Consider the following 10,041-nt stretch of genomic DNA (forward strand, 5'->3'; position numbering starts at 1 on the left):
ATAGTACCTCCAGCTTTTTTCTTCTTTCTCAAAATTATTTTGGTCATTCAGGGTGAGTTCTTTGTGGTTTTATATCAATTTTATGATTGTTTTTCTATTTCTATGTAAAATTATTTTGGTATTTTGTTAGGGATTACATTGAATTTGTATGTCACTTTGGGTAGAATGGACATTTTAACAGCAATAAATCTTCCAATCAATAAACATAGGCTGTCTTTTCTTTCACTTGTGTCTTTAAATTTCTTTCATCAATGTTTTATAGTTTTCAGTATGCAGGTCTTTCGCTTTCTTGATTAAGTTTATTCCTAAGTATATATATATATTTTTTATGCTATTCTTAACAAGATTGTTATCTTAATGTCCTTTTTGGGTAGTTTATTGTTAGTGCATGAAAACATAACTGATTTTTACATGTTGATTTTATATTCTGCAACTTTACTGAATTTTTTTTATTAGTTCTGATAGTTTTTGTGTGGAATCTTTAGGGTTTCCTACATATAAGATCATGTCATCTGTAAAACTTATAAGATGCAGTAAGAGCAGTACTAAATATCAAGTTTATAACAATAAATGCTTCTATTAAAAAGGAAGAAATAGCTTAAACAACCTAACTTTACACCTTGAGGAGCTCAAAAAAAAAAAAAAGAAGAAACCAAGTTAGCAGATGTAAGGAAATAGATAAGAGCAGAAATAAGTGAAATTGAGAATTGAAAGACAATAGGGAAAAAAATCAATAAGATTTAGAGTAGGTTTTCTTAAAAAATTAAGTAAATTGCAACCCTTCAGCTTGATTTAAAAAAAATGAAACAAAATCAGAAATGAACGAGAGACATTAAAACTGATATGTTATATTAGTGAATTGAAGTTATACTCATTCTGCAATGCTTGTAGAGAAGTGTTTAAGAACATTTGTAATAAAGGTGCTAAGAAAAAACAATACAAAAAAATACACTGATGTCATAGAAATACAAAGGATCATAAGAGACTACTGTGAACAAATTATATGCCAACTAACTGTATAACCTACAATGAATGGATAAATTCTTGGAAACCATTGCCATCACCTACACTTCAACAGCTTTAGAACCTGTGGTCCCAGCTCCTGGGGATACAATATAAAACAAGACCATATCACTACCTTCATGGAGTTTGTGTTCTAAATGAGGCTGGCTGTGAAAAAGAATAGATAAACAAGGAACATACCAGAAAATGATAAGTGCTGATTAGAGGATGAAATTGAGTGATGGAACAGTATGTGCCCAATTTCTGCCTCATGCGGATGGTTGGGAAGGCTTTCTGAGACCTGAGTGACAAGAAGGAGACAGCCCTGTTCACTTTAGGAGGGAGCATGGGTGCAAAAAGCACAGCAGGAGTCCATGCCAGAGGGGAGGGTTCAGCAGGGGCAGGAGCAGTGGGAAGTATTGTGGGAGAAGATGGAGTGGACAAGAGGGATTGAGAGGGCGGTGGGCTGGACACAGACTTCCTAAGGTTAGGTCAGGATGTCACTTAACTGCAGTGGGAAGGCCTGGGAGTGGTGTGATCTAATTGCTTTTTATTTTGAACAGAAGCAAAATAGTGGAGAGAGCTGCTGCCCCTCTAGTCCTTGTCCAAAAGCACACAATTCAGCCCCTCCCTGAATGTCCTGTTTTGAACTGCTTTCCCTTTGCTGGAGCTTAGGGTGAGTGTAAGTGAGTGAGTCTGTGTGTGGAGCCCTTTAAGAAAATGCTTGGGTCTACAGCAGCCTTCCATCTCACCTGGACAGAGTCCCAACTGGTTTTCACAGCCAGCTATTGGGGGGGGGGGGGGCGGGCGCTCCTCTTCCTGGCACTGGTGCTGGAGGCTGGGGAGCCTGGTGTGGGGCTAGGACTCCTTGCTCCTTGTGGGATGGGGAGACTTCTGAAGCTGAGATATACTCCCAATCTCAATTGCTATATCAATTCTCAATTGCTATATGTGGTGTAGGACAACCCCATTTGGTGTCTCCATCCCTCCTACTAATCTTGATGTGGCTTCTTCTTTATATCCTTATTTATAGGAGTTCCATTTAGCTACTGTTCAGATGGTTCTTAATGATCTTTTTTCTATAATGTAGTTATAATTTTGATGTGGTTGTGGGAGGAGGTGAGCACAGGAGTTTACCTATTCCTCCATCCTAACGAGAAGTCTCATGGAATTTTCATGTATTACAAAATGTTCTTTTGATTCCTCCCATTCCCCCTGCCCCAGCCTCGACCCTGGAGGACTGAGAGAAGCAGCATGGCCCAAGGTGGAGGGTGGAGGTTGGAGGCTGCAGTAATACAGGCCAGGCCAGCCAGGTGGTATGGGGAACAGGGAGGGCCTGGTGCTCCTGTGCAGGCAGAGTCATGGTTTGGATGCTGGCATGGGGAAAGGAGGGTAAAATACCCATAGCACCTTTGCATCTAGGTTGCAGGTCAGACCTGTTTGCACTTGGAGAGGCTGAAGGTTTTGGAGGGGTCTTTTGGACTTGTAAAACAATTTCAGTTTTTATTCAAAATATATGAGATATCATTAGCCTTTATCTTACACTTGGAAAAATTGAGAGAATTATGCAGTAAAGAAGGGAAATGAAAGCTATTGAAGCTCAAATTTCAAAAATATTCAGATAAGACAGGTACACTCCAAATATTTTTCCCATTGTCCAACATTTTCAAACATTAATTTTCATACACCTCCTTACTTTATAACATACCAGGGGCCCGGTGCACGAAATTCGTGCACTGGGTGTGGGGGGAGGGGGGGAGAGTGTCCCTCAGCCCAGCCTGCCCCCTCCCACATACTGGGAGCCCTCAGGCGTTGACCCCCATCACCTTCCGATCGCCTGATCGGCCCCTTGCCCAGGCCTGACGCCTCCACCAGAGGTGTCAGGCTTGGACAGGGGACCCCCATCGCCCCCCGATCACTGGCTCTGGCCCCCTCCCAGGCCTGAGGCCTTTGGCCCAGGAATCATGCCTGGGCAGGGGACCCTCATCTCCCTCTGATCGCTTACTCCACCCCCCGCCCAAGCCTGACGCCTCTGACCCAGGCTTCAGGCCTGGGCAAGGGGACCATCATATCCCCCCAATCCCCGGCTCCGCCCCCCCAGCTCCCCGCGGTTGCAGGCTCCGCCCCTGCCCAGGCCTAACGCCTCTGGCCTAGGCGTCTGGCCCGGGCAGCGGGGACCTGCAGTGGCAGCGGGGGGTGCCGCGATCATGGGCTTCGCTTTAGGCCCAGGCAAGGGACCCCTAGCTCCTGGGACTGCCAGCTTCGACCGTGCCCAGCTCCCATCGCTGGCTCCTCCCCTACTTCCTGCTATCACTGGCCAGGGCGGCAAAGGCGCCTGATTCTCCGATCATGGCTGGGGGGCAGGGCAAAGGCGGCCCCAGGGCCGCCTTTGCCCTGCCCCCCAGCTCTTAGCTCCCCCCTGGGTTTCAGATCACTGTCAGTGGCAGGGGGCTTCTTCCTGCTTTCCCTTTCGCCTCCCTGCATTGTGCCTACATATGCAAATTAGCTGCCATCTTGTCTACACTAATAAAAGAGAAAAATGGTAATTGGCGTACGGCAATACCATTTTCATTGGCTAATCAGGGCTATATGCAAATTAGCCGCCATCTTGTTGGCAGTTAACTGCCAATCTTAGTTGGCAGTTAACTGCCAATCTTAGTTGGCAGTTAATTTGCATATAGCCCTGATTAGCCAATGAAAACGGTATCGCCGTATACCAATTACCATTTTTCTCTTTTATTAGTGTAGATATTATCACTATTAGGAATAATAGTTTATTTTAGATTTTTTCCTAAATATCAGAAGGCTCCCCAGTAGTGCCACCTATTTTATAAACTGACCTGCAGCTTTTTCTTTTTGTAAAAAATTCCAATCTATTTGAATTAAAAGAATAAATATCACATATCCAGGGCAAATGATTTTAACCCCACCAAATATAAGTGATCAGTGTTTTACAATAAAGAAACTCATAGTATTAACAGCATGTTGCTGTATTATGATCAGACTGACCAAAATATACCTTTGTATACAAATTCTAATAAGAAAGACACTTGAAAAATAGAGCAAATGCTAACAATTAGTTGTTGGGACCTGCCTAAACTTGTTATCCATTGGAAGGGTTTGGTAATCCAGTTCCTGCTCTAGAGAAAGCTAGAGCTATGGCCTCCGAGATTATAGAAAGAGAATGAAAAAAGTTACTGGAAATCCTCCAGCAAGATCTGGACTCGATCCTAGATTCATTAACCTCTCAGAGGCTAATTTCTGAGGATGAGTATGAGGCACTGGAGGACATTCCAAACCCTCTGAAGAAAAGTCGGAAGCTGTTGATTTTGGTGCAGAAAAAGGGAGAAGACGATTGTCAGCATTTCCTCAAATGTTTATTTAGTACTTTTTCAGAGTCAGCGACCACTTGGAGTTTAAGGCATGAATTTTTAAAACATGAAAATATAGAATCTCCTCAATCTACAGGGGTAAGCAAGAATTCGAAAGATCTATTTTCCCCAGGAAAGAAACAGCCTGAGAGTTCTGAGATCACAGTGTCCTTAAAAGAGAAAGAACACTTGGATGTGGAAACCTCTGAGATGTTCATGGACAAGAAAAGTAGTTATGGCAAGATGGCGTGGTCCGTAAGGGAAAACGAGAAGGCATACAACCCACCAACAACCACAATACCACATTCAGTAGAGAATGTTGAATCTGAAGTTTCAGGAACTATTGATTATTCACAGGACCAACAAAGATACGATGAGCCTGATGATTCTTTATACTTAGGAGAAGAGGGATGTCTAGAATCGGCTGTATTCTCCGAAGATGCAGAAAGCACTGTGGAAGGAGAAGACCATAACGACCTAGAGTACCTTGTCTGTGGTGGGGAAGAGGACCTTGTGTATTCAGAAACCGCAGAGTTCTCTGGTGACGAGCAGAGTTATGGTGATTCAGAACCTGGCATGCAATTGGAGGAAGAAGAGGAGGAAAGTATGGAAGAAAGAAAAAAGGTGTTTAAAGATGTCCTGTCCTATTTGAACTTGGATAGGAGCAGAAAGCTTCTGCCTGATTTTGTTAAATAGTTCTAATCGAGTATCTAAGTGGACACCCGAGACTCCAGGAGACCTAGCCTGGAATTTCCTGATGAAAGTTCAAGCATTGAATGTGACGGCTAGAGATTCAATCCTTAGACACAAGGTTCTGTGTGAGGATAGCAAAGGGGAGTTGCCAACCGGAGTAGAGAATCTGGAAATGAGGGACACACCAGCCATGAATCCCCTGGATGTGCTTTGTGCCTCTCTGCTGTGTTCAGACAGCTCTTTGCAGCATGCGGTCATGTCAAGCATGTATTGATGCTGGTTTGCTCTTCCTTTGTTCCTGCCAGATGCAGAGAACAACAAAAGCATCTTAATGCTGGGGGCTGTGAAAGGCATTGTGAAGAAGCAGCCAGCACTGTCTTCAGGAGGGCTGGCAGGGGAAACTGAAAGGTCTCTGACTCGTGCAAAGATGCCCTCCATCTCTTTTGTGCGTCTAGGAGACTGTAGCTTCTCCAAATCCAAAATCCTCAACACACTGCTCAGCCCTGCCCAACCCAAACTACACAAAATCTTCCTCCATCATGATTTGCCTGTTCTGGTGCTTCCCCGGCAGATCTCGGATGGCCTGGTGGAAATAGCATGGTGCTTTCTGGACAGTGACAGTCTAAGGCAGTGGTTCTCAACCTGTGGGTTGCGACTCCTTTGGGGGTCGAACGACCCTTTCACAGGGGTCGCCTAAGAGCATCGGAAAACACATGTATAATTACATATTGTTTTTGTGATTAATCACTATGCTTTAATTATGTTCAATTTGTAACAATGAAAATACATCCTGCATATCAGATATTTACATTACGATTCATAACAGTAGCAAAATTACAGTTATGAAGTAGCAACGAAAATAATTTTACGGTTGGGGGTCACCACAACATGGGGAACCGTATTAAAGGGTTGTGGCATTAGGAAGGTGGAGAACCACTGGTCTAAGGGAAAACCCTCCCTTTTCCCAAGAGCCTGTTGCTGTAGCCAGCCTGCATGAAGATCTGGAATGTTTTTGGACACAATTTGGTTTCTTGATGGAGGTTTCCTCAGATGTGTTTTTTTCTTCACTGACTGCCTAGGTCCGTGGTTGGCAAACTGCGGCTCGCAAGCCACATGTGGCTCTTTGGCCCCTTGAGTGTGGCTCTTCCACAAAATATCACATGCGGGCGCGCACGTACAGTGCGATTGAAACTTCGTGGCCCATGCGCGGGTCAGTATTTTGTGGAAGAGCCAGTACAGTGGGGCCTTGACTTACGAGTGTCCCGACTAACGAGTTTTTTTGAGATACCAGCTTTCTCTCGGCCGATTTTTTGCATTGAGTTGACAGAGTAATTTGAGTTAATGAGCTCCTTAACGAGCTCCGTCTCAGAACGAATTAAACTCGTAAGTCAAGGCCCCACTGTATTTTGTGGAAGAGCCACACTCAAGGGGCCAAAGAGCCGCATGTGGCTCACAAGCCATGGTTTGCAGGCCAACCACTGGCCTAGGTGAAAAGGAATGGGACCTGCTCATGTTTTTAGGAGAAGATGCCATTGAAAGATGCTACTTTATCCTCAGTCCGTAGGCCAAGGAGAGTGAAGGGGCTCAGATTTTCCAGAGGATTCTGAAGTTGAAGCCATCACAGCTACTGTTTTGGGAGGAGGAGGAAGCTGGGGAGAAAGGGAGGAACTTGAAGGGCCTCCGAGCTGCCCTCCAAGAAGTGATGTCCTCATCACTCAGATGTGTGTCTGTGGAGGACATGGCCTTCCTGGCCAGGGCGTTGGGGATCCAGATAGACCAAGACTTTGAGAACGTTCAAGGAATTCAAGTTTCACCTGGTGAAAACTTGGCTGGAACAGTTGAAGATGAGGGGCAACAAAGACACAGTTAGCCAGAAAGCTCATCTGAAATCCCCATTGAGATGCCTATGAAAGAGCCTGGAGCTGAAGGCGAGGTCACCCAGGCTCTTCAGAATTTCCACCTCATCCCAGTATTCATGCCTTATATGCAAAACCTCTGTTCGTTCCCAGCCAGAATTGGAGGCCACTTTAACTGTGTTCCTGTGAAAGCCCCTAGGGTTACAGGCTTCCGCCTTGGGTCAGAGCAAAAGTCTAAGTGGTTCCATCCTCCACCCTTTCAGATTTCAAGTGTCCATAGTCAAGATAGAAGTTTTGGGGTTTAGTACTTCCAACCCAAGAGATTTTGTTCTGTTGAAAGTTTTATGAAATTTTCGAGACCTGCTCAGGGACATCACATGGATGGACCATTTGGGAGACCACCAAGACCCATTTGGCTTGGCAGACCACAGACAACGGGAGCTTGTGCAAGGTCTGCCATATTGGTCTCCCTGGTCGGTCACTTCCACTCACAGCCAGCAGGACCAGGTGGGAAGCCACCGCCTAGGCAAGCCCACGCCTGGGGAACACAGCCGCCTGAGGCAACTGAAAAACTGATGATAACATTATCCCACACGGTGACTCCTCACTCTAGAAACTTTCAGCCAGCAGGAGTCATACACAGACCCCTAAGGCCTGCTTTTCAGCAGGGATTCAAGCTAAAGACAAGGTGGGCCTGCAAATCCAGCTGGCCAAATGGGATCCCATCCTATGTCCAACAACAGATTTTTACCCAACTCTCTGTTCCATCAGCCCACACCACCCCCAGGGCAAGCATTCCCAGCCCCAAACCCTTCTAACCTATGGCCTCTCAACCCAAACCTACCAAAACAAAACCCACTCATCCCCAGCCCTCTCAAGCTAGCTGCTCTTTATCCAAACCCACTCAACCTAAGCCCTCCCAATCTAGGCCCTAGCCCAGACCTACTCAACCCAAGTCATCAGGAATCAGTGCTTCACAGGCTAAGGCATCCTACTTGAGAGCAGGGCCCAAGAGGGGAGGGAAGCATTAAAGTACTTACTTCAGAGACCTATGAAATGTATCCTTTACGCAGGCCATTCTGATCACAGAATAGTAACCTAAAGAAGAGTAGCAGTGATGGTAAGAGACCACTATCATTAGCATTACACAGAAAAGGAGATATGCACAGCCTAATTGTTTTCATTAAACTATAAGAATTGTGTCCCTAAGAAAGAGGGAAAATATGAAAAGAATTAAGAATAGAATAAAGCGGTAAATAAATTAATTGAATCCAGTCTTGAGTTTTAGGTAATATATAACCTGAATCCAGGGAATGGGTTTATGAGGCAGCCCCACTTGGGGAAGAATGGGGTTGGCGTCTCCAATTGCAAAAGAGATAATAAATTAGGGCTCGGGTTGCCTCAGTTTTGCAAATAAAATTGCCTTAGATGTTGGCTGCTCCAGGGGTGTCTTGGTCAAAATTTTTGGTTTAATATCAGGCATTAACCAGATAACCCTGTTTGTTTAGGATAATCAGTTTGCTTGTGGTAACAGCCCCAATTTGCTTAGATGATAAAATTCTCTCATTTGACCCTTATTTATAGAAATAATGAACTATCAACCAATAAAATTATTTTTCATTAACTTAAAAAATAAAAAAAGAAACAATGAGAGAAAACTTTCCTGACTTGGGGAAGAAAAAAGTCATACCAGTTCAAGAAGCACAGAGAATCTCAAACAAGATGAACCCAAAAAGACTGACACCAAGACACTTCATAATTAAATTAGCAAACGTTAAAGAAAGAATCTTAAAGGCTGCAAGAGAGAGACAGAAAGTTACCTACAGAGGATCTCCCATTATACTATCAAATGATTTCTCAACAGAAACACATCAGGCCAGAAGGGAATGGATTGAAGTATACAAAGTGATTCAAAGCAAGGGACTGGATCCAAGAATACTCTATCCAGCAAGGCTATCATTCAAAATCAGAAGCTTCACAGACGAAAACAAAAGGCTAAGGGACTTTATTACCACCAAGCCGACAATGCAATAAATGCTAAAGGGACTGTTGTAAGAAGAAGAAAATAGGAAGGGAAGAAGGAACACAGGTATAAAGAATAAAAATGGCACCAAACAAGTACCTACCAATAATAATGCTCCAATCAAAAGACATAGGTTGGATGAATGGATAAGAAAACATGACCCATGTATATGTGCTATCTATAAGAGATCCAAAGCAATCCTGAGAGGGAAGTTCATAGCACTACAGGTTTACCTCAAAAATAAGAAAAACTTGTAATAAGTTATCTGACCCTACAACTTAAAGAATTAGAATGAGAGCAACAAGAAAAGCCCAGAGGAAGTAGACAGAAGGAAATAATAAAGATGAGAGCAGAAATAAATTACATAGAGACTTGAAAAAAAATACAAAAGACCAATTCAAAAACAATACAAAAAACCAACAGCTGTTTCTTTGCACGGATAAACAAGATTGATGAACCTCTTGCCAGACTCACCAAGAAACAAAGAGAGAGGACCCAAATAAACAAAATCAGATGTGAAACAGGTGAAGTAACAACTGACCCCACAAAAACACAAAGGATCATAAAAAAAATACTATGAACAACTCTATTCCAACAAATTTGACAAACTCGACCAAATGTACATATTCCTAGAAAGATGCAATCTTCCAAAATTCAATCAGGAAGAATCAGAAAGCCTGAATATACTGATAACTACTGATGAATAGAAGGAGTAATAAAAAAAAAAAACTTCCAGCAAGCAAAAGCCTTGGTCTGGATGGCTTCACAGGGGAGTTTTACCAAACATTAAAAGAAGAATTAACACCTACCCTTCTCAGACTCTTCCAAAAAATTCAAGAGGAAGGAATACTTCCAAGCTCTTTCTATGAAGCCAGCATTACCCTAATTACAAAACCAGATAAAGATACTACAAAGAAAGAGAATTACAAACCAATATCTCTGATGAAAATAGATGCTAAAATCTCCACCAAATTCTGGCAAATCAGATCCAGCATTACATTAGAAAGATCATACACCATGACCAAGTGGGATTTATTCCAGGGATGCAAGGCTGCTACAATATCCACAAATCAAGAAATGTGATACATCGAATAAA

The 10,041-nt window shown here is 43.3% G+C and overlaps 1 pseudogene across 1 annotated transcript; it reads left to right on the forward strand.

The window, feature by feature from the left end:
* Positions 1 to 3,880: 3,880 nt before the first annotated feature.
* On the forward strand, positions 3,881 to 9,335 carry LOC308513479 (caspase recruitment domain-containing protein 6-like; annotated as a pseudogene). Its single transcript has 3 exons — positions 3,881 to 5,680; positions 5,988 to 6,145; positions 6,554 to 9,335. The product of its transcript is annotated as a caspase recruitment domain-containing protein 6-like (transcript).
* The last annotated feature ends 706 nt before the right edge of the window (positions 9,336 to 10,041 follow it).

Source organism: Myotis nattereri (assembly GCF_964212035.1).
Source record: "Myotis nattereri genome assembly, chromosome: 2".
In the NCBI taxonomy this organism is placed as follows: domain Eukaryota; kingdom Metazoa; phylum Chordata; class Mammalia; order Chiroptera; family Vespertilionidae; genus Myotis; species Myotis nattereri.